Here is a 26877-nt window from a genome sequence, read left to right on the forward strand (position 1 = left end):
TACATGTAATGTGTATACATATTACATATAAAAAGGGGTCAGTGCTTTTATTACTTTTTTCTCCAGCTTAAAAATAAAACAGATTGAAATAAACAACATAATAATAAGATAGAGTAAGTCCAAGAAGGAAAAAAACTTAGAGGCAAATTAAAGAAGTTTTTGTTTGCACACATATAGATGGGCATATATTTTTGCCTAGATAAATTAGGATGAAAAAAAAGTTACAGTCGAATACAGAAGTGTTATGAATACGGTGCTTTGAAAATAAAGGAGTGTCTTATGAATCACAATGTTTATACAAAAAGCCTGAATTAAAAATTTAGGTGACATTTTCTCAAAAATATGCTCCTGACATTTTTTGTCTATCGTCAACATCAGTCTTTCCCCGCCGAATATACATATTCAGTAGACAATATTTAAAATATATATGGATAGGTAAGTAGGGAGATCAGTAGGTAGATAGAGTACTTGTTATATTAGTAAAGTCTGAGAAACAGAATTGTATTTATGTAGGTACAAATATTTCCTTTACGTGTCTTTGGCCTTGCATCATTTTCTCTCTCGGGTAATAAGCATGTAGAGGATAATAATATGCTCGATTTTTTTAAATAAACACTATGTAATATTTTATTCAGTTCATTAAATTCTTCAGAGGTCCCCCTGCATGGTGCATGACAAATTTTCCTTTCCCCCCAAGTCACTGATGTGGTGAATTCAGAGTTCCCCTGCATGTTTATATACTTTATATAAATGTAATCTGGTATTGTTAACTATGATTAAGTCATAGTTAATAATAAATTAACTTTAAATAAATTTACTTTAAATAAAACTATAGTTTTATTTAATAAACTATTTAAAACTTGAAATAATTTTTTTTACCAAACATGGCCATTCTAAATTGTATTTTTTCTCTCCACATTACTTTTCATAGATTTTTAAAAAGATTCCATTTATTTATTCATGAGACACATACACACACACACACACACACACACACACACACAGAGTTAGAGACACAGGGAGAGAGAGAGAAGCAGGCTCTATGCAGGAGCCCAAAGTGGGACTTGATCCAGGTCTCCAGAATAACGCCCTAGGCGGGAGGCAGGCGGCCAATGGCTGAGCCACTTTTCACAGATTCTATGTTAATAGATATAGAGCTAGTTAATTAATTTAAATTGCTCATTAAAATTATGTTGGGGGGGGTCCCTCGGTGGCGCAGTGGTTTGGCGCCTGCCTTTAGCCCAGGGCGCGATCCTGGAGACCCGGGATTGAATCCCACGTCGGGCTCCCGGTGCATGGAGCCTGCTTCTCCCTCTGCCTATGTCTCTGCCTCTCTCTCTTTCTCTCTCTGTGACTATCATAAATAAATATAAAAAATTATGTTGGATGCATATCCTTGTATCCAAGAACTATTGATGGACATTTGAGCTAATTTGAAAATTACTCTTCTATATCCTATGTTATATTGAAATCTAAGTGTATATAAATTCTAGGCTCATTTATGACTTTTTCTAGAGAACATACAGAGGAATGAGATACCCAAGTAAAAGAGTGTGATTTTTTATTTTAATTTGATTTTATGAATTTTGATTTGATTTTAATTAATTTTGCCAAAAATTAATCAAATTCATCAATCTTTCTATTGTAATTTTTGTTTTTGTGGTTTGTAAAAGAAAACCTTTCCTATTTGTATATCACATAGCTTGTCTCCTGTTTTGTCTTGTATAATTTAAATTGCATTTCAAAGTTGATGATGCCAAACGAATGAAATTTATTTTATTGGTGGTATGTTAAATGAATCTAAATTTATTTTAATGTATTACCAGTTGTTTCAGGAGTTATTGACACTTAACTTTACATTTGTCCTATACAAAGTTTCTATGAATGTTTTTCTCATTCTGAGCTTTTTAATCTTACCCTTTTATCTATTTGTTTATGATAATAACAATAGTAATAATAATTAATCTTAGTATTTTTTAATGTGCCAGATACTATCCTAAGTACTTTATAAATACTTAATCTTTTAATCTTACAACATTCTATGAGGTAGGTACTTTATATCTTCATTTACCAGATGAGCAGAGAATTTAAATAACTTGTCTAAGATCACATAGTACTTGGGAGAGTCAGGTTTAAACCAACATTTGGCTCCAGAGTTTTAATTTAATTTAACTCATTAATTTAATTTAACCCTCAGCTATCCTCCCCGTCCAATATCATACTCTGAGAGAAACTGCTATGTGTTACCAAAGCATATTTCATTTTCCTCTTCGGCATACTATTAACTTCTAATTCCCCAGCCTCCCTTTTAGCAAGGTATATTTATGTGATTTTTTTCTAATCAATGGACGATGAACAAAGTAATGTGTGTTATTTTGAGCCTTGGCTCATAAAATGTTCTTATGTATAATCTCCCCCTCCATTTACATACAAGATGCAGAAAAGCAAGTAAAGGATTATGAGATCCTAAAAGATAGACTACACATAAGATGCACTGAGCCTGGTCTCTGAATCACAGTGTGGACCACAGATGCCAAATGATGGTTTTAAAGATTTAGGTAGGCAGGAAATAATATTCCAGAGCTGTGCTATCACATACAGTAGGTACTAGCCACATTGGTTACTAAATTTAAATTTTGATTGATTAAAATTAACTAAAATTAGAATTTTAGTTATACAGTCATATTAGCCACAGTCAAGTGTTCAGTAGGCACATATGGTTATCACATGATCATTATATTGAACAGCACTTATTTTAACTGTAGAATAAGATTCTATTACAAATATTGTTATATAGATGTAGTACAATTTATTTATCTATTCACCTAAATGAAGGACAGCTCAGTTGCTTCCCTGTTTCGGCAATTATGAACAAAGCTCCCATAAACACTTATGTGTAGGTAGGTGAATGGATAACTAAACTGTGATACTTACTACTATGTAAAAGAAGCCAAGTCCATAGCATATACAACACCAAGAGTAACCTCTAAGGTTAAACTCTGGATATTGGGTAATTATGATATGTCAATCTAGATTCATCAGTGATAACAAATGTACCACTCTGATGGAGGGTGTTGATAATGGGCAAGTGTATGCATGTGTGGATGCCAGGGATATATGAGAAATTTCCTTACCTTTCTCTCAATTTTCCTGTGAACCTAAAACTGGTATAAAAACTTAAGTCTTTAAAAAATTAATTTATAAAGATACTCAATATCATCAGTCATCATGGAAATGCAAATAATAATCATAACAGAATGCCACTTCACACCACTAGCATGGTTATAATCAGAATAACAGAAAGCAACTAGTGTTGATGAGGCTTCAGAGAAATTGAAATTGTTGTTAATTGCTAGTGAGAAATATATAATGGCATCATCACATTGGAAAACAGTTTGTGGGGAGATAGGGTAACTGGATGATGGGCACTGAGGAGGGCATTTGATAGGATGAGCACCGGATGTTAAACTGTATGTTGGCAAATTGAATTTCAATTAAAAAAACGTAAAAAAAAAAAAAAAAAAAAGGAAAACATTTTGAAAATCCCTGAAAATGTTCAACATAGAGTTACCATTTAAACCCAGAAATTCCAATCCTAAGGATACCAAAAAATAAGAAAAATATATGTCAATACACAAAATTGTATATGAAAGTTCAGAATAGTGTTATCAACGCCTAAACGTAGAAAGAGTACAAGGTCAATTATCTGATGAATGAATAGTAACATTTAGTATATTCATACGATGGAATATTATTTGTCAATGTAAAGACTGAATTGCTGATACATGCCACATCATAGATGTGCCTTGAGAACTCTACACCATGAAAGAAGGCAGTCATAAATTAAAATCTATTGTATTACTCTATTTATATCAAATTTCTTTAATAGAAAAATTCATGGAGACCGAAAATTGATTATTGTTTGCCAGTGAATTCCAATATATATAGCAGTTTCTCTTATGGTGATGAAATGTTCTAAAATTAGATAATACTGATATTTGCACACTTCTGTGAATATACTGGAATCAATGAATTATAGAGTCTAAAAGAGTAAAATTTATGGGTATAAATAATACCTTAATAAGCTGTTATAAGAAAAATATCATGTTATGCACATTTCTACATGCCTTTCTATGCACAGGTGTATTTATTTCTTCTGGTATATATTTCTTGGCTTGCTTTTGGCCACATCACTGTCCGCTTTTACTCTTGTTCACTAAAAACAAAACAAAACAAACTAGGTTCTGGCTCACATGTGGAGGAGGTAGAGATCAGTTACACTGTATTATTTTAGGCCTTATCATAGCTCTAATACAGAGAAAAGACCAAAGAAGAAACACTTAGTAAAGAAAACATATAGAAAAAAGATAAATCAAAAATGTTTATTGCTAAGAATGTAGTCAAATTGTTAATTAATAAATAAAATTCTGAAAGAAGAGTGACTAATGTTATAGGAAATACACGTGAAATTATTTCCAAATATACTTATTATTATGTACCCAAATTGCATGTATCTGAAACTATTTTTCCCTAACATGATCTCTTCTTGGTGAAATACCCAAGTAGGGCTTCTTTCATTTCATTCTCTTTTGTTTCTATTTCTTGATAGAAATATTAAAGGAAAAACAACTATTGCAAATGTATTTTAAATACACCAAACACATTTAACTTTTCACTTCTTTCCATTAGAAATAACTAGAGATTAATTGATAATGCAGTGCAAAGTATAAGCATAATAGTAACAGTTATCTAACGCTTACTATGCATTATGCATAATTTTGAGCACTTTACATAATTCCCTGATTTAAAATTTGGGTGATAACACTAGCAGGACTGAAAATGTGACAGGAAATATATATATTAAATATATATTATTTAATATATAATATATATTATATATTAAATATTATAGTATATTATTTAATATATATAATATATATAATATAATAATATAATATAAATAATAATATAGTATACCCCACTATTTCTTTTTTACTTGAATCTATTTTTCTGGGATTAGAATAAGATCTGATAGACAAATCTAAGAACTTTAGCTCTGCTAAGCAGTATTAGCAGCAGTAATGATTGTAACATTAAATTTCTTGATTTGGGGCGGCACCTGGGTAGCTCAGTTGGTTAAGCATCTGCCTTCAACTTAGGTCATGATCTCAGGTCCTGGGATGGAGCCCTGGTCCCTGCTCAGTAAGGAGTCTGCTTTTCCCTCTCCTTCTGTCCCTCCTCCTGCTTGCTCTCTCTTGCACACACATGCCCTATGCATCTCTTTCTCTCTCTCTCAAATGAAAAAAATAAAAATCTTTAGAAAAATAAATTTATTGGTTTTTTAAATTCAATCTAAAATATTTAGTAAATATCCTGTGAACCTTAAATCCTATTTTCTACCCTAAAAGCAACTGAAGTTAACAGTTTATATGTTCTTCTTGACTTTTTTCTATGCTGTACAGATATATTTTTTATATAAAATAGACAATATCTTTGAAATATTATTTGATCTCTAGTAATGCAACAAAAACAGTATTCTGTATGGAAGTTTAGCTAGGCCTTGCAATTTCAACATTCCTTGCATCTGATGGAGAAATAAAGACAAGTTATTTGAAAATATAATTTGAGACACTATGATCTAGCTTCACCCTATAGTTCATGAAAAGGATCTCTTATACCCATATTGTCTAATGTGATAGCCTTTAGCACTTATGGCTATTGAGCGATGAAATATGACTAATCTGAACTGAAATCTTAAGCTCCACATATTTGGAAATTAAGGACTATATCTCAAAATAATCACAGCTTCTAGCAAAATAAATCTCAAGGTAATTTTAAAATATTTTGAACTAATGATCTGAACAATATAATAAACACTACAGGACTTAGCTAATAGCAGGGCTTATGGAGGAATTTATAGCTTTAGGGACTATAATTAAACATAATATCTAAATTTAATCACCTATCTTAGTAAGCTAGGAAGAAAAGCACAAACTAAACTCAAAGTCAGAAGAAAATATTTATAAATGTTTATTGACTATCATTTAGATTAAGGCAACATACCAGTGTTTTAATTTCATATATCCTTGAAACTAGTTTTATACATTTCACAACACATCTTATTTGTATGTGACTGAAATATATATAGCAGCAGGAAAGTTTTCAAGACATTTATTTTTCTTTCACTACAATTTCAATGAGAACAATTTTGCTACAAACCTTTTACTTTTATGACATTAAAAGTTGTTCAGTTTTGGAAACCCACATTAGCATGGAAAGCACTAACTGGAAAATATAAACAGGAACTTCTAATGTTTACATTTTTTAAGATTTTATTTATTTATTTATTTATTTATTTATTTTAATTTATTTTTTATTGGTGTTCAATTTACTAACATACAGAATAACCCCCAGTGCCCGTCACTCATTCACTCCCACCCCCCGCCCTTCTCCCCTTCTACCACCCCTAGTTCGTTTCCCAGAGTTAGCAGTCTTTACGTTCTGTCTCCCTTTCTGATATTTCCCACACATTTCTTCTCCCTTCCCTTATATTTATTTATTCATGAGAGACACAGAGAGAAAGGCAGAGGCACAGGCAGAGGGAGAAGCAGGCTCCATGGAGGGAGCCTGATGTGGGGTCCCCAGGATCATGCCCTGGGCTGAAAGTGGTGCTAAACTGCTGAGTCACCTGAGCTGCCCAGGAACTTCTAATAAAAGAAAAATGAATAAATAGTGGTTACATGAAGGAAAAAAAATTGGAAAAATATTCCCAAAGAATGTAAACATAGTAGTTACATTGGTGTACAACTCAACAAAATTGTTAGATACCATTTGTCTCATTTACATGAGTCAAAATGTAGGAGATGAAAATTAGAATAGCATTTTTCCAATTAAACTGTCATAATTACCTGTATTGAAGTAACCTATAATGAAACATGACGAGTCTTCACTTCCTACTAATTTGTTATTTAGCACAAGATAGAAACATACAGAATTTATACTGAGTAAGAAAATATTCTGGACAGTAATGAATTCTGGAGTCATATTATATATTAAAAATACTTATTTTGGAAAAGCATAATCTGGGCCAACCTGTGATCTCACATTATATTTTTGAGATTAAGGTCTTTAGCAGCCAGGACAATGCCATAAGTTAAAGATACTTTAAGGAGAAAAAAAAGAAATCTAAGTCAGTAAAGATCTCTTAAACCTAACAAGAATAAAAAACTTATTAACAAATTACCTTTTTCCTGATTCTCAAGATGAAATTTTGAAATTTTGAAAAGATTGTGATTTCAATAAAATAAAATAAGACACATAAAAAAGCAAATACATTTGGTTGACTTATAAGAACTGAATAGTAATAAAAAAGGGGGAGGAAAGGAATCAAGCTATATAAAATTAATGTTTTATATATTACTGGAATTAAGCTAGTTTAAACCTGAATTTAATTCTAATTGGTTAAGATGTAGTATTAAACCCTATAGCAATCATTGAACAAAGAATTCTCAAAAGATAAAATCATGGAAAACATAATTAATGTGCATCATTGAACAAAGAATTCTCAAAAGATAAAAATCATGGAAAACATAATTAAAACATAATTAAAGTGCAACACTAAAAAGCATTTACTTAATGCCGAAGTAAGTAGGAAAGGAAAAAATATAGGATTAAAAAATATATGAGACTCTGAAAACAGGTAGTAAAATAGAAAACATAAATCTGACAATCGCAACAATAATATCAAATGGTAATGGGTTAAATAATCCAATGAAAATTAAGACAGTGTCAAACTTGATAAAAAATATGATATAACCCTATGCTGTCTATAGAAGTCAGATTTTAAAATACAATGAGGTATGGGAAAAGGTGTGTGAATTATATATCATGCAAGTAGTAACAGCAAGAATGCTAGATAGGCTATACAAATATTACACAATATAGCTATAAAAAAAGAATTTGCTAGTGATGAAGAGGGACATTTCAGAATGAGTCACTGATCAATTTATCAAGAAGATATAATTAGAAACATATGCGTCTATTAACACAGCACTATAGCAAATGAATCAAAAACTAACAGGAGAGGAAATTCAGTAAGAGTTGGAAATTTCAATATCCCATTTCAATAATGATTAGAACAAGTAGAAGACTAACAATAAAAGATTTGAACAATACAATAAACTGACAGACAATATAGATTTAACAGAGAACATTCTATACAACAGAAAATATACATTCTTCTCAACTCCACATGGAATATTTCCCAGGATTGACCATTGCTAGGCCATTAAAAACAAAACAAAACAAAAACCTCAATAAATTTAAAAGGATAGAAATAATACGAAGATATGTTCTCTGATCACAATGGAATGAAATTAGAAATAAATAACAAAAAGAATTTGATAAACTCACATGCATACAGAAATGAAACAACACACTGAACTTAAAAACAAGAAAAAAGAAGAAAATTATAAAAATTAAAATAGAAATTCATAAAATAGAGAACTAAAAGCAGTAGACAAAAAATTAGTGAACAAAACACTGATTCTTTAAAGAGAGAGGGAGAAGGGGACTAGAGGTGGTGGGGGGAGAGTGAGAGAAAGAGAGAGAGAGACCTAGATTACTAGGATCAGAAGTGAAAAAGGAGACATTACTATGAAAGAAGAAGGAAATATGAAGGATTATAAGAGAAAAACATGAACAAGTATATTCCAACAAATTAGATAACTTTAGAAAAATTCAATAAACTAGAAAGCAGAGTAAAGAAATAAAGAAATTAAACTGAAAAAAGAAAAAAAAAGTTGTGTTATTGAAAAACCAAATAAAGTGGCAAGTATTTTGATAAACTGATTTTAAAAAGACACATAAACATCATTAGCAATAAAAAGTGCATATGAATTTAAAAAAATAAAGCTTAATAAAAATCCATAAAATCTTTATCCCAATAAATTAAAGATTTGAAAGGAATATTTTCTATAAAACATAATTTATATAAACCCAATAAAATAAGAAAATGCAGCAATAAAAAAAGTAAAAGAAAATGCAATGATAACAGGCTGCTGGAATAAGTTGAGTCTTTTGAAATCCATACCTGTACTTAAAAGGGGGAAAGTAATCCAAAATATGTTCAAAGGTGATAAAACACTTAGGAGATTTTAAATATTGGCTATAGAAGATTAAGTGTAATGGGAAGGAGCCTAATGGTGGGTATGATTACCACTTTACATAACTTTATAAGAACTTGGATAAAATTAAAAATACCCATATTTGTAAAATAATAATTTACTGTAAAAAATAATGAAGTCTGCTCTTAAGCTAACCAAATACTTAATGGCTTCAACCCATATTTGTAAGCAGTTTTTACATCACCTCAGAGATTTAAAATAAATTTAAATTTTTAAATGGAATCTTAAAAAAATGCATTTAGAAGTCATATGAAAATGTCACATAAAATTAAGATAGTTTGTCTTTTGTCTTATTTTCTATAATTGAACCATGGGACTCACTTATGCCCTAAGCAGGAGCCCCAGTTGAGACAGAAATTGTTGACATCGCAAAGTAGTAAATACACAGATCGCAAACAAGATTGTGACCTAACCCTCTTACTTTGATCTCGATTTGAAGAGAAGGTACAATTTCAAATCTACAATTGGTACAATTTCAAATTTACTTTTGATTACAATTGACAAAATGATATTCTTTGATGGGTATAGGGAAGCCTTATTCAAAAGCTACAGTAATAACCCCAAACTTACATGACAGAGAGGAGTATCACTCTGGAAAGCCTGTAAAATGAAACATAAATGTCCTTTTGCTACAAAATCACTCTCAGGTAAATTATTCAACATAATCTCTTAATTATCATTAATAAAAAGATATTTTCTCCATTTAGGCATACATCCTGCTGTTAAACTGATAAATACTGATACCTTTCCAAGAGGATAAAATTTCTAGAATGTATGTATGCATAACCATACTAAAGAAATATATTCTCCTAAAATATTTGAAACTTAGAGTAAATGTTAATATAAGGAAATCAGTTTCCTAGTTCCGATCAAGTACTTTTTGTAAAAGTTTTTATTTATTTATTTGAGAGAGAGAGTGAGCACAAGCAGGAGACCTGAATATGGAGAAGGAGAAGCAGCCTCCCCACTGAGTAGGGAGTCCCTGCTGGCCTCGAACCCAGGACCCTGAGATCATGATCTGACCCCAAGGCAGACACTTAATTACCAACTGAGTAACCCAAATGCCCCATGAACAAATAACAAAGTATTTTTCAGAAGACAGATTAGCAAGAGTAATTTTGTTGCTTCTGATGTTTTTTTTCTTAGATTTATAAATATATTTTTAAAAACCCTCAGTTAAACAAGAAGGGAAAGAGTAGGCTAATTATATTTTGTATTATTCTGTCATGTAAAGTCCTAATTTTAAACAGGAAATTTCTAATAGAAATACTACCAAGGCAAAGTTAACCAACATAAATTTCTCTAATGATAAAAATGTTCCGCATATGTGTTGTCCTATATAATAGCAGCTAACCCCAACTCATTAGTGAGACTTGAAAAGTAGCTAGTAATACAGAAGAATGGAATTTTTATTTCCTTTTAATTAATTTTAATTTAAATATCCACATGTGGCTAATGGCTACAATACAGGAAAGCAAAGCAAGAATTGATATATTTTACTCGGTCAGGACTTTGTGTACAAGCTTGCATCCTCTAAGACACATTATACATGAGTTTTGTGAAAATGAATAATCACTTTCAGCTTTTTCAAAAGAGAAATTGCCACAGAGATTCACAAAAGCCCACTTTTAGAAAGAACAAATGAGCATAGATATACTACCATGTTAATCAGTGTTTAAATGTGTTAAGAAACAACAAACAAACACAATGATAATAAGGATATGAAAAGCTACTTGTTAGAACTAATAAGAGAACAAGAAAGCATTTTTATCTGGTGTCCCAATTTGACAACATTTCAGTAAGTCTTTCAAAAAGAACAGTTTGCTAAAGACAAAATTACGCAATTAAAGCATGCTATATGGAATTTCATTAATATGTTCATGTTAAAAACAGATAATCTTCATTTGAAGTCTACGTGATAGGAAAATACATAAATCACATTTATCATCTCTCTTACTTCTAGGTGCTTTTTGTGACTTTTGCATTTATTTGAAGAAGCAAAGGAAAACTTACAATTATTTTGGAAATTTGGGAAACTCTTCCAAATTAGTCCAAGTCTTTGAAATACTCTGATTTGGATTTTAAAATGAGCATTTCTCTTAAAAGTTTATACAATGTAATACGATTATTTTTGGTTAGATAACTGGGTAATTTTATTCCGTATAATTTTCCAGGGACTGTGGAGACTCACATTTTCTAGTTCTAAGTAATCGATGTCAACAGTTTTTGAATGCTCTTTATACAGACTCATAAAGTAAATTAAAATACAATCACATTGGTTATAACATCATGGATGCATCAAATACTTTGAAAATAAAGACTAAAGGGCAAAGTACACATAATAAAGGGACATAGAGCCAAATTTACTAGAAATCACTAGTGCTAAGCATAAATTCTTCAACCTAAAAATTAACTCAGTGCCTTTACCAGTCTGTGAAAAGTGGAATCAAGAATGAATTATGCGGATCTTACTTTCTAATAAAACAATTCACATAGGGCACCTGGGTGGCTCAGTGGTTGAGCATCTGCCTTTGGCTCAGGTCATCATCCCAGCGTCCTGGGATTGAGTCCCAATTAGGGTTCCCCACAGGGAGCCTGCTTCTTCCTCTGGCTTTCTCTTTGTGTTTCATGATTAAATAAATAAAATATATTTTTTAAAAAACTCACACAATACCATCAGAAGAAACAAAGTGTTTTTTTAAATCTAAACTCTGATGAGAATGAATTTGGAGTATTATATTTTCAATGATAGATGTGTCAATATATTTAATTCAGTCATTCATTATCTTGACCCTGTACAAACAAAACCACTAAAACTATGTTCATAGTTGTCAAAATATTAGCTTAAATTTTTGCTTCTGAAATATTCAGATCACAAGAAAACTCCTTCCTTTAAAAATGGAACTACCCTACAACCCAGCAATGGCACTATTAGGTATTTGCCCAGAGGATACAAAAATCCGGATTCTAAAGGGCATATGCACCCTGCTGTTTATAGTAGTATTAGTAACAATAGCCAAATTATGGAAAGAACCCAAATGTCCATCTACTGATGAATGGATAAAGAAGAGGTGGTAAATATATGTGATGCACTCTTCAGCTATCAAAAGCATGAAATCTTCCCATTTGCAATATGATGTAGATGGAGCTAGAGTATATTTTGCTAAGTTAAATAAGTCAGTCAGAGAAAGACAAATAATACTTGATTTATACATTAACCTTCCTAGTTTGGAACTCGATAATATAAATAAGAACTGCAGCAAATAAGTACTATAGGGCTGAAATTAAAATTATTTCTCAGAGGTAAAAATTAAAGTGTGTGTATTTATATATTCTTTTAAATTATTGTTTCTACCTGTTTGTTTGAAGACATCAGACACATCTGTTAAAGCAATTAGGATCTGAAAGGACAGGATCATGAACAAGGTGCCAACAATGAAACACAAAGGAGTGAGATGACTTCCAGTCTGACGGCAACTTTATCTTTCCTGGGACATTTGCCGATTCTGTATGCTGTAGAAGAAGCCAAGGATCTGAGTTCCCTTAGCTAAGGGCCAATAGGAAGATGCAGAGACACAAACAAAAATTTGAGAGGTTTTGTGAGACAATATTAGAAACAATGAGGATGAGGGAAAAAAGCAGGGGATAGAACTCAGTCACTTGCTCTGTTTTTCCCTCCAGACAATAGGCTGTAATCAAAAGCTATACAAGGGAGAGTAAGAAATTCAGTAGAATGTTTCCTGAAAGCAGAGCACAAATATTGTGACTGTTCCAACCCCAAGGATCGAAAGTATACAGCTCAAAAGAGACCCTGATGACAATTTGAGCTTCACAGTAATGTGACTATAACTATGAGTTAGGCAAAGATTTTATAAAAATATTAAAAACCCATTAAACATAAAAAGAAAAATGATAAATTCTATTATATTATTTACAACTACTCCTTATCAATTATTACGATAAAATAAAGCCACAAAATTGAAGAATATGTTTTATAATCCATGTGTCTGACAAAAACTTAGTCCATATTTAATTAAATTAATTCCTTGCATCAACTTAAATAAGAAATAAGCAGAAAAACCAGGAGAAAAAGTGATTAAAACACACCAACACTTGCTAAAAGCATATCTAAATAACCAATAAATATATGAAAATGCACTCAACATCATTAGTGATCAATGAAATGCAAACTCAAATTACAGTGTTATCACGTATCCAGCATGACTAAAATAAAAAAATACAATACCATATGTTAACAAGGATGTGAAGAAATTGGCACATACATTGATAATGAGGTTTAATTTTTTTATATTTACTTTGAATAATTATCAGCATCCATTAAAGTTTAACATACACACACTGGTAATTCAGCAGTTTCATTCTTCTCAATACGCAGAAGAAATCCACATTCATGTTTACTAAATACACGTTTACTTTTATAAGTAACTAACAAAATGTTTTCGGGGGTGACTGTATTAATTTACCTTCTCACCAGCAATGTGTGAGTGATCTTGTGACTGTGCATCCTTAATGACATTTTGCATTATCACTATTTTTATTGTACCTATTCTAATACGTATGTACTGATATTTCATTGTAGTTTTAATTTTCATTTCCTTAGTGGCTAGTAATGTTTAATATCCTTACGTGCTTATTTTCTCCTGGTATATCCTGCTTGGTATATATGTACATCTTTGCTCACTTCTTAATTGGATTGCTTATTTTTTTACTGTTACATTTTGAGTTCTTTAAATATATTTTTGTTATCACTAGTCCTCTGTCAGGTATGTCAATTGCAAATATTTTCTTATCTGTAACTTGTCTTTTATCACAACAGATTCTTTTGCAAATCATGAAGTCTAATATTATGAATTTTCCTTTTATTGTTCATACTTTTTGTGTCAAATCTAAGCAGTCTTTGCCTAGACCTAGGTTCTAAAGATTGTCATTTTTTCTAGGATTTTTATAATTTTATGTTTAAGCCCATGATCTATTATTGTTAATTTCTACAGACTGTGTGATTTAGTAAAGGTTCTTTATTTGACTGTTGATGTCCAATTGTTCAACACCACTTCTTGAAAAGACTATTCCTCCTCCACTGAATTGCTTTTACTCCTTTGTTAAAAATAAATTGGACATATTTGTGCATTCTCTATTGCAACTTCATTTTTAATAGCCAAAAACTAAAATCAATTCAAATTTCTATGAATTTTAGATTGGCTAAGTAAATAGTGGTAGAGTCATAGAGTGGAATATCAGAAAGTTATAAGAATATAAAATTATTACTGCACACACATAAACACACACACAACAATGAATCTCAAACATAATACTGAGCAAAAGAATTCAGGCAAAAAACAAGGCATAATATGTATAAGGTTTGAAATGGTCAAAAGTATTTCTGTTGCTACAACGCAGAACAATGACATTTATCATTGGAAAGTGACTGGCAAGAGTCATAATGAAGCTTCTTAGATTTCAATAATATTCTATTTTTTATGTGTGTGATAGCCTAATGTACTCACTTTGTGAAAATTTTCTTAATTGTACATTTATGATCAGTGCATTTTTCTGTATGCTGATTCTATTTCAATATCTCAATTAAGATATAAGAAAAATATCCTATTCTCTTTCATTCCTTGGTCAGTTTAAGTGAGGAGAACCTGTACTGTTCATGTATGTGGAAGATGTGCTGAAATAAAGACTAAAGACTAAGAATCCTGCTCGACTTGTATATTACTCAATATGTTGTAGAACTATCTCACTGATAACTTACAAATACAATTTCTCCATGTTTCCCAACACTGAGAAAATTTCTTCATATTTTTGTCACTTAAATATGGATATGATACTATGAATATCAGGAATTAACTTCATATACTCAAATTGACAATCACAAGACATTTTTTGTTTAGTCAAGTTAAATTTGTATTTTGAAGACTATAGAAGAACTTTTGACATGTAATGAGTCCAATGTATAAATAGAACTTACAGGGCAGCCCGGGTGACTCAGCGGTTTAGTACCTCCTTCAGCCCAGGACATGATCCTGGAGACCCAGGATCGAGTCCCACGTTGGGCTCCGTGCATGGAGCCTGCTTCTCCCTCTGCCTGTGTCTCTGCCTCTCTCTCTCTCTCTCTCTGTGTCTCATGAGTAAATAAATAAAATCTTTAAAATAGAAGAAGAAAGACTTTCAAAAAGAATAAAAAGTAAAAATGCAAAGCTGAACTTAACTTTTTTACATAATATAATTTTTGAGAGACTTGATGAAATGAAACTATATGGGATAACAAAATCCTTTGATCCATCTCCATCTTTTAGTATTTTATATTTTTTATAGCATTGTGAAAACAATGAATCAGAGTAAAATGTCACACAGAGAAGAGAATAATTCCTTATTTTAAAGAAGTTAAGATGGGATCCTTATGGAGAAGTCCATGACTCTAAACACTCTCCTTATTCTAATCTCCCTCAGCCTTCAGAAAACAGAACTCATAACCTGCAGGATTATGCAGGATATATTCCCCTCATTTTTAGAACTGCCTTGTATACGTCAGTATAACATATCATGTCTGAAAAAAAATGTGTCAATATATGTTTCTTTCTATGCTATAACTTGGGTATAAGGTTTTATTAACTGGTAGTACTTGTTTCTACTTCACATTATTATGCAGAACATTGTTAATTTCCTCTGTACTCTTCCTTCTGTCAGTTTCTTTTTACTCTTTCTCGATAAAAGCTGTAAACTTTTCATGGCTAATGACTACTCTATTACACAAAGACCTTGTCAAAGCTTTTAAATACCCATAGTGATCTTTCATTAATCTCTTGGACAAGTCAATTTCCTACATTTTCTGTTGGCTGTTTGTGGACACTGTGGTTCATTGAGTTATAGAAGAAAAAAATAAATTGGTGAATAAAAGTTACGTGTGTGTGTGTGTGTGTGTGTGTGTGTATGCACAAATAATTAAGGGAAGACATGATGAAAGAAGTATGGATAACAGGGATGTAGGGAATTTGTGACCAATAGAGTTGAAATAATAGATATTTAGCTAGTTCTTAAACATCTGATAAGCAATTATAGCTTAATTTAGAAAGCAGAAGTAAAAATAAGCAGTACAGTAAATTGGCAACATTACTCAGAATGAATTAAAGAAAGACATAAAGACTAGATTTTGAAATGTCTCAGGAAGTACTACATTTGGCCAGAAAAGAAAAAGTAAAGTTTAAGCTAGTGAATTCACAGTGAATGAGGAAAAGATATTATCTGTATGAATGATTTAAAGAGTATCAGGAACAATTTGCAACTAATATATAATGGGGACAATGGCTAGGATTATGATGTGACTGGAATAATAGTTATGTGGTGATGACATTTTCAACCAAATTAGAGAATTTAGAAAGAAAACCTGCATTTGAGTAGAAAGAATAAGTTTTATAATGGATATTTGCATACATTAGAAAGGCAATGCCTATTTATAATTTTAATCACTAATTATATTTAACTTCAGACATTGTAGTTATGTTTTTCCCATTATTATCAATCATAGAAAGTAAGTGGGACCTTAGCCAGCACACCAGTGTCCTGATGCAGATACAGGGGACAGTATCATAGTGTTTGTCAAAACCCAGGTCAAAATCTGTTAGTAGGTCAAGATCAGCACTTTTAAAAATGTAGTGAATGAAGGAAATAATCTATAATAGAAAATGAAAGTATCAGAATGTATCCCAGGTACTCAGGGTAAGTGTGCGCGTGTGTGTGTGTGTGTGTGTGTATGTGTATGTGTGCATGTGCACACATATGCATGCATGAGGAATCATTACATAAAAATATTTTCGTTTTGGGCAGCCCAGGTAGCTCAGTGGTTCAGCACCGCCTTCAGCCCAGGGCCTGATCCTGAAGACCAGGGATCGAGTCCCACGTCGGGCTCCCTGCATGGAACCTGCTTCTCCCTCTGCCTGTGTCTCCGCCTCTCCCTCTCTCTCTCTCTCTGTGTCTCTCATAAATAAATAAATAAATAAATAAATAAATAAATAAATAAATATCTTTTAAAAAATTAAAAAAATATTTTCATTCTTAGTATGGATTGTTCAAAACATGATGGAAGCAACTGCTATAAGAAGTTTTAAAAAACCCTGTGGAAGCAGATATCCTGGGTTTAAATCCTGGACCCACCAATATCATGTATGTCACATCGGCATGTTACCTGAAATCTGAAAAATAACTGAAAAATCAAAGAATATCATAATTCATAACATTTTCACAGTGTTGCTGGGATGAGTGAATAAGTAAATATATGTGTAGCAGTTATAATGGTACCCAGATTATATTAAGTGCAATGAATCAAGTCAGATGTATCCTCTTCATGTAACATGCAATAAAGAGAAATTATTCGGCAGTCATTAGTATACCATGTTTTTTGTTTTGTTTTGTTTTGTTTTGTTTTGTTTTGTTTTGTTTTGTTTTGTATGCCAGAATAATCTCTGTCTTTAATACTGCAGCTGCTAAAGGGGAGCCAGACTCCGGAAGTAAATCTTTGGACAGTTATATAATCCACAGGACTACAAAGAGAAAGGGTTATATAGCCTAACTGCTAGAGCCCTTAGATTTAAGGCCTTTCAATCCCTTTCATTTCTCTTACTCCCTATGGAGGCAGGCTTCTGAGCCAACTGGTCAGCCATTTCTATTAAAGTATTTTAAAAATCTTCTTTGGCTCCAGAAAGATTTTATCTGAGATCAATTGAAAGTTGAAGTGATTTAATATGTGATCAGTAGTACCAGTTTTTATTCATCAGTTTTTAGGACTTTGTAATATTTAGTTCACTAGCCTTTGAAAAATAAAACCACAATAATTTCTGCTTATAAACAAAACAAAACAAAATAGAAACAATTATAATTCTTTCCAAATTTAATGCTTGTTTAGTGTTAAATTTAATAAAACATAAACTTTAATTTTAAGAAGTAAAGAACTATTACATGTGTTATATGTGCTACTTTGCATATTTTTTATAACAATTCCCATTTTCTCCAGAATAATATTAGGTTAAAGTATTTTCACTGTTCTCTGTCCCATACCCTTGGACCTTGTAGCTGATGCTTTGTCTATTAATGTCTTCCAACCCTTCCTCTTTCTTCAGATATAATTCAAACATCATTTCCTTTCCCCTTACCATATCACTTGTGCCTTTTTCATACCCACTTTTACTAAAGGGTCAGTCTCAAAACAAAATTTAAGGAATTCCATTTGAAATGCAAAATAAATACATCAATATTTTAAATAATTACTTGAGTTAATATCTTGGGAAGAAGGGTAAGAAAATAATATCTTATGGGACGGGTGGGTGGCTCAGCAGTTGAGCATCAGCCTTTGGCTCAGGGTGTGATCCTGGGATCCTGGATCTACTCCCCTGTCCAGCTCCCCACAGAAAGCCTGCTTCTCCTTCTGGCTATGCCTCTCTCTCGCTCGCTCGCTCTCTGTCTCTCATGAATAAATATATAAATCTTAAAAAAAAAAGAATATAACATCTTAGACATATATTTTTCTAATACTTTTTATGAGCATTACCTACAAAGTAAATACAAATAGTTAAAATATGAGTATCTATCGTAAAACTGTTACAGAGTAACTATACTTACCTCAAGTTCTTTGAAATTTCAAAAGAATACCCTTAACTGTACAACCAATTAAAATTAACTTTCACATATGTACATGCTATATGCATAAAAAATGATTCTTTAAATATTATTCCATTCCGGTAATTAGCACACATTGGAGAGCCTAAGGAAGCATCTGCGTCCTTCTGTTGTGATCAGTAAGTTCCTTAAACTTCCTATGCTTTAGCTTCCTCAACCATAAAACATGGATAAAAGAGGAACCAAGCCCACTGGATAGCAATGAAGACCATGAAAGTTGTTATGCAGATCACTTAGAATAAAGCCAGACATTTGGGGCGCCAAAATTGGTTGGTTAACACATTAAATGCAATCCCTATCAAAATACCATGGACTTTCTTCAGAGAGTTGGAACAAATCATCTTAAGATTTGTGTGGAATCAGAAAAGACTCCGAATAGCCAGGGGAATATTAAAAAATGAAAACCATAGCCAGGGCATCACAATACCAGATTTCAGGCTGTACTACAAAGCTGTGGTCATCAAGACATCAACACATCAAAGCTGTGTTTTGTACTGGCACAAAAACAGACACATAGATCAATGGAACAGAATAGAGAACCCAGTAGTGTACCCTCAACTTTTGGTCAACTAATATTTGACAAAGCAGGGAAGACTATCCACTGGAAGAAAGACAGTCTCTTCAATAAATGGTGCTGGGAAAATTGGACATCCACATGCAGAAGAATGAAACTAGACCATTCTCTTACACCATACACAAAGATAAACTCAAAATAGATGAAAGATCTAAATGTGAGACAAGATTCCATCAAAATCCTAGAGGAGACACAGGCAACACCTTTTTTGAACTTGGCCACAGCAACTTCTTGCAAGATACATCCATGAAGGCGAGAGAAACAAAAGCAAAAATGAATTATTGGGACTTTATCAAGACAAGAAGCTTCGGCATAGAAAAAGAAACAAGTCAACAAAACTAAAAGACAACCTACAGAATGGGAGAAGATATTTGCAAATGACGTATCAGATAAAGGACTAGTATCCAAGATCTATAAATAACTCATTAATTCAACAGCAAGAAACAAACAATCGAATCATGAAATGGGCAAAAGACATGAACAGAAATCTCACAGAAGAAGACACAGACATAGCCAACAAGCACATGAGAAAATGCTCCGCATCACTGGCCATCAGGGAAATACAAATCAAAACCACAATGAGATACCACCTCACACCAGTGAGAATGGGGCAAATTAACAAGGCAGGACACAACAAATGTTGGAGAAGATGTGGAGAAAGGGGAACCCTCTTGCACTGTTGTTGGGAATGTGTACTGGTGCAGCCACTCTGGAAAACTGTGTGGAGGTTCCTCAAAGAGTTAAAAATAGAGCTGCCCTATGACCCAGAAATTGCACTGCTGCAGATTTTCCCCAAAGATATAGATATAGTAAAACAACAGGACACCTGCAGCCCAAAGTTCATAGCAGCAATGTCCATAATAGCCAAACTGTGGAAGGAGCCTTGATGCCATATGTATACAATGGAATATTCCTCAGCCATTAGAAATGACAAATACCCACTATTTGCTTCGACCTGGAGGGACCTGGAGGGTATTATGCTGAGTGAAATAAGCCAATCGGAAAAGGACAAACATTATATGGTCTCATTCATTTGGGGAATATAAAAATTAGTAAAGGGAATAAAGGGAAAGGAGAGAAAATGAGTGAAAATATCAGTGAGGGTGACAAAACATGAGAGATACCTAACTCTGGGAAATGAACAAGGGGTAGTGGAAGGGTAAGTGGGTGGGGCTTGGGGTGACTGGGTGATGAGCAATGTGGGGGGCTAAAAAATTAAAAAAAAACTGGTTGGTTAAGCATCTGCCTATGGCTCAGGTCATGATCTCAGTGTCCTGGGATTGAGCCCTGCATTGGGCTTCCTGCACAGCAGGAGACTGCTTCTCCCCTCCCTTTGCCCCTTGCCTCAGTTCCTGCTTGCTCTCTCTCTCAAATAAATAAATAAAATCTTTTCTTTAAAAAAATTAAAAAATGAACAAGGCCAAATATGAGAATTGTAAATGCTACTCGTTTTTTTTTAATTAATTACTTCAGAGATGATTATTACAAAACACTAAGAACCCAGAATCTAAGTCATTGTCATAACTTTATGTCACGTAGGAAAATTCCCTTTCCTGGGGAAATATATTTAACAATTCTAGTTTCATTTATTCCAGAATTTTATATTTAATGTATTGTTGAAGGTTTTATTATTAAGGAAGATTCTTTATGTCGGCAATGTTTCCAGACTACATATGTGAATTCAAATTATGGAAAGAGATTAAAGCTATAATTCTCAAATTTTACTATGCGAAAGAATCATTGAAATACATGCAGTTTTCTACCCCTATAATTCCTGAATTCAAATTCTGGATGAAGGTACTTATATATTAACCAAGCATTACAAGAGATTTTGATGCAGGTAGACCTAGTGAAACACAGAATGATAAAAAGGCCATTTCCCTCAAAGATTGTCCCCATATATGGTGAATAGTATATACATTTATTTGATTTCACATGTAAACTCAGGCAGTAAACATGCTAAAAGGCTGTTCTTCACTTTAAAAATATGATTAAGAAAACTGAACACTCAAGAAAAATTCAGATGAGATAAAGTATTTTTATAGTTTTTTTTTCTGTCAATAGATACTTTCAATTGCAAGGTTAAGGAGAGAAAAATAATACAATGAAAAGAGTATGTCAGGATGATTAAATCTTCTTAAAAATGACAACTACCTGTGTTTTCAGAAGTACAAATACACAAGACAAAAGGACAAGCTTAAGACTAATAATGAAGTAGAACAAAAATTTTTATGTTGAGCTGTCAGGATAATTTCATGATACTTTGTCTAGTAAAATATTGGGATGGGGTATAGGGTAATCTATACTAAAATCCTAACTGAGATTTAACTGATTAAAATTTATAATGCTGCAAATTGGCGATCTTTACATGGATTGCAGAAACATGCCTAATAGAACATACCTAATGGGCAATACACAATCATTAACAGCTGAGGCAGCATATACAAAAAAAAAAAAAAAAATGATTGTTGGATATTGAGAGAAGAGAAAAAAAGTCCTAAAACTAAGAAATGAGCAAATTATGTTCTGCCTCACTCTTTGCAGCTTGAAAGAAAAAAAAAAATCACGGGTGATGGTCTCTTTAAAATCAGATTACACTGCTTTACTCTGCCTGTGGTCTCTGTGTGACACCATTTCCTGTCTTCTTGCTTGTTGGCCCTATTGGATCCTACGGACAGGGGATCAAATCCTTTTATTCCAATTTCAGACACAGATGTGGCTTTCTCATTTGCTTCTTCAATGTGTTAATTTTGCCTCCAGACTGATATTCCACACACCTGGCACTTCTCATCACCAAACCCCAGACCTCCTATGTAAAATCCAATCTGGACATGAAACTTTTAAGAATATGTGAATTTAAAATTCAAAGCTTTCTTTTAAAAAAAATTAGCTGCTTATATAAGTATCCTTGGACCTCCTCCATGCCCTGCAACTGTCCTGTTTTATTTGCTAGCATTTTTAAAATTTGGGGTGTATTGTTGATATTAATAAAATTTTGTTTTGAACAAAAATATTTTAACAGAACAATCCTATCTATTAAAGGAAGAAAAGAAGAAAGGAAGCATGAGTAAACTTCATAGGATGATTAAAATGAGAATTACCGAGAAATATTAACAGAAAATATTTATTTAAAAGAAGAATCATGTATGAGTAGCATGGCATTCAAATCCATGAATTGTACTTTCTTTTTTGTTTGTTTCATTAAGGACTTTCTCCCTTCTTCCTCTTCCTGCTCTGACACACAGACACACACACACAAAAATATTGTGCTGTGCAGTACAAGGATTTACGAGTTAAGAAGGCAACATTATGTACTTTTTGTTTTCTCTAAGGACAAGTAACTAGTTGTGACCCACTTGCAGTCATCATTTTCAAGAGATCTATGTCACAACAGAATGACACAGCAGAGACCCAAAGGATTCAGATTCAATGGTGGGAGATAGGATAAATGAAATTTATCAAATTAGATCAAGGTTAGATTATTTGTGACTGATGATAGCTGATGTCCATTGTCATAAAGAATATGTGCATCAAACATGTTTTAAATTAGCAGCATATTTTGATAAAAATTACATTCTAAATTATACATTAATTTTATTATATTTATAATATTTGAGATTTGTAAGGAGGAATAGTTTAATGGATCATATACTAAAAATTCTGAGCCTACCTGGTTCTATCATAGACAGGTTTACCTTAGCAGGCACCTGGGTGGCTCAGTGGTTGAGTGTCTACCTTTGGCTCAGGTCGAGATCCCGGGGTCCTGGGATCGAGTTCTGCACCAGGCTCCCAACAGAAGGACTACTTCTCCCTTTGCCTGTGTCTCTGCCTCTCTCTTGTGTCTCTTATGAATAAATAAATAAAATCTAAAAAAAGAGAAAGGTTTAGCTTATTAACTTACACTTACACACACTGAGTTGCCAGTTAATGGCAAGTGTACACATTATGTACATAACATAGGAAGAACAATTTAACTTTATAAACAAGAATTGGATACAGTAAAAAAATATTATACATGATCACAGATTCTGCCAATATTCTTGAAAATTAACTACTCGAATCTCTTCTTTCAACTTCATTCCTTAAATGATTTCTCTTACTTTATACTATGCATTTTCCAATTATTAGAGACACAGAAATAAGAAGACCTGATGTGTGCTTTCATAACATTCTGACTATTAAGCAGATATAAATAACTAAAAACAAGGAAGTAAGAATATGAAATTTGATGCTACTAATAAATTATTATGGATTCTAAAGAGAAGTCTGTGTAAGATACCCTGAACATGAGAGGCAAGGTCAATGTATTCTGATGGGGTGAAGATGGGAGACAGAAAAACTTTACATGGGAGGGTGATGCTCAAGATGGGAATGCCAAAATGAAAATAAAAACTAGAATCTTGTGCTATTATAAGAAATTCTAGCACTAGAAGAAAAAAAACCTATGTTTTAAAACTGTTGCTAGAATAACTGTTAACAAATTGGCTTTAAACAAATAAAATTGGATATTTAAAAATATAGTTTAGAGTCCATCTGTGGCAGTTCATGATTCTAATTATATAAGTATTCTTGGACATGAAGGCCATTCACCAAATTCAGGGCACTTTTTTTCTGGATTGAAAAAAATGACTTTTCTTCCTGTCACTATACCTAAAACAATTTTTCCAAACTCTAATTTTGCTCTTATTTTTCTAAACATTCTCAGAAGAAACCTTGTTAAGCAAAATACCTAGTCAGATATTGTTAAAAGTAGAATTTCACTAAATATTTTAATATGAGAATAAAAGTAAGATGATTTAAAAAACAAGAATCTCCTTATTTTGGGTAACAAGGTATTCCCTGGAAATGTATAAGAAAATAACACAAGTAAAAAAGGATAATTGGTGATAAAAGTTTGAAAAGCAAAATAAATAAATAGGTGAATTATAAGGAGATAGAATGACTGCAAAAATATATCTGCTAAGAGAAGATATGGTCAATAATATGTAGTTGCTGGGCTGAAAAAAATATTAGATAGTTTTCTATTTTATTTTGTTTATAAAGAGCATTATTGATAAGTAAGCAAATCAATTCAGAAAGTATGTGTACTAAATTGACCATGTGAAAATCATGATCCTATATAATATGGAGGTAATAGAGGAATCATCTTTTTTAATCAGAAAATCATTCAGTACAAAAAAATGCAATTCAAGATGCAAATGATTCAAGAAACATTATGGTAGAGATGGAAATAATCTTGAAATCAGGTCAGCTTTACTCAGTGACTAAGCACAGTCTACCTACCAAAACTAGCAGTCAGGTAGGAAAGGAAAGAATGTCACTCAGTTACTGAAACATTGTTTCTTGAGTTTTTAAACTGTAACTTTTTGTTTTTAGGCAGAAATTAATAACAGAATAATAAAAAATAACTATTAAAAACACTATATATTACTAGGAGTTATAGAGAAAAGAATGATTTAGCAGTTATGACCAAGTGATGAAAATCAAAGTGCTCAACTCATGGACACATTCACTGGCCTTAGTAAGACAGCAGATCACTTTCTCACCAGAAATGAGAGTTTAAAAAAAAAAGGAAAATGTGGGAATAAAAGAGTTATGGGTAGAAAGAACCTCAAAACAAAGCACAACCACCACCACAACAAATGTCATGTGGTTTGGCCAGGACACACCATATTTAAATACAATTGCCCAAAAGAAAATCTTTTTTTACTGGAATTTTACTAAAAAGGTATCTTTCATGAGCTACATAAAATATATTTCTTTCAGAATATGCATTTAAGTTACAAGTAGACATTTTGAACAAAATCAATATATAACTTAATTAAATTAGTGATATAACAAATACATGAGAAAAAAGAAATCATAAAATGTTTTACTACTCAACTAGTTCATATTAGGTAGTATATTTTGGGAGTTCCTAAAACACTACAGAGTTGCAACTGCAAGAGGAAAATCAATCAAGATTCCCTTGCTAATATTTCCGTAATACAATAGTAAAGTATTGGAAATCTACTTATATGTGACTATGAAGTGTTTGGGGAAAATATAAATAAAATGCCTTTAACCTTGAGTGTATCTGTGTGTCTGTGTGTGTGTGTGTGTGTGTGTGCATTTTTAAACAGTCAATTGCCATGAATCTGATCAACATGATTAGGTTATGAAGTTTTGTTGGAAAGAGTAAGATTGTATTTAAATATGGGAATTATAAGAAAAATCGATTTTATTTTAAATCATGTATTAAAACACAAGGGAATGAATATTGAACAGACAAAACATAACTGTCAGTGCAATTAAAATTTAAGTTGGCATCTTAGAGTGGAAAAAAATGAAATCATTTTTAGGAAATCAAATTAACTAATGCAATATCCATCCAAACACTGGAGGGGGAGAATTTTCTTAGCTAAGCGGTTTAGAAAGCAAAGCAAACCTTTCTTTAAACATACTTTTCTAAAATGTGCAAATATTAAAGTTATCAATTTTATAGGGTAAACCACTCTGCTATACAGCCAGATTATGGCTTTACTGGTGTATATTTAAGTTAATTCAATCTACATCCCTTCAACATATTCAAAGTTAACAAATCATGCAATTTTATCAATCAAGGGCTAGTCAGGAGACAAAAATCACCTTAATATTTTGAATAGGGGGAATTTAATATAAGTGATTGTTAAGGAAGTATAAGTTTATTAACTAAGTAATAGAATAGGTAAAAGGAGAATCTGGCCATCATGAAAGTAGGGCTTAAGTAGTAGCTACCCTTCCAGAGAAGAAGGAAGAGAGAAGATACTGAGATTATTACGATTTAGAAATTAAGAGGAGGGCCCTGAGAAGCTGAAACTCCTCCTTGAGGAGGAGAAGATGCTACTCAACTTATGTGGTACATGCCACGGGAGTCCCATGGGGCTAAGACCCTTACCCCTAAGGAAGAGACAAACATCTGCTACTCGGTGCTTATGTCTCTGAATGAGTACAACAAGGCTACTTTTGTAAATGTTGGGAAAAAGGTCAAACAATCCAGCTCTGCTCCAGAAAGGCAGTGCTTCCGCCAAGGTCAACAAACAAGGCTGAGATGATGCTCACAGAAACTAAACTGCCAGCCTCAACTATCTATCTGCCTCCCCTACGAAAGAGCCTCACAGTGAGGAGCTGGCGGGGGGAGAATATGGAAGGGTGGATTGGGAGCTGAGAGGAAATAATTTAATAACCTGTCTAGCATTGAATCCCATGCCAGAGGACTAAAAGAAGTTATTGAGGTAAGTGTAAATAAATTTAATTTAAAAACATAAAACAGGAAATTTATTCTTCATTGGAATCAAGCCTAGATTTAAACTAATCCAGTAGAATTTTGAGCAATTAGTATAGTGATCAACAACAACAACAAAATCAAAATGTAATCATAATATCATATACTTCAATCACTGAACA

The 26877-nt window shown here is 32.3% G+C and overlaps 1 long non-coding RNA gene across 1 annotated transcript in view; it reads right to left on the minus strand.

The window, feature by feature from the left end:
* Positions 1–4044: 4044 nt before the first annotated feature.
* LOC144291493 (uncharacterized) overlaps positions 4045–26877 on the minus strand; it is a 34971-nt gene continuing 12138 nt past the window's right edge. The window contains exons 2-6 of the long non-coding RNA XR_013358777.1: positions 23123–23318; positions 15178–15352; positions 12541–12732; positions 9756–9785; positions 4045–4216 (exon numbers count right to left, since the gene is read on the minus strand). This is a non-coding gene — a long non-coding RNA (uncharacterized LOC144291493). The remainder of the gene's footprint in view (positions 4217–9755; positions 9786–12540; positions 12733–15177; positions 15353–23122; positions 23319–26877) is intronic.

Source organism: Canis aureus, chromosome 20, assembly GCF_053574225.1.
Source record: "Canis aureus isolate CA01 chromosome 20, VMU_Caureus_v.1.0, whole genome shotgun sequence".
NCBI lineage: Eukaryota > Metazoa > Chordata > Mammalia > Carnivora > Canidae > Canis > Canis aureus.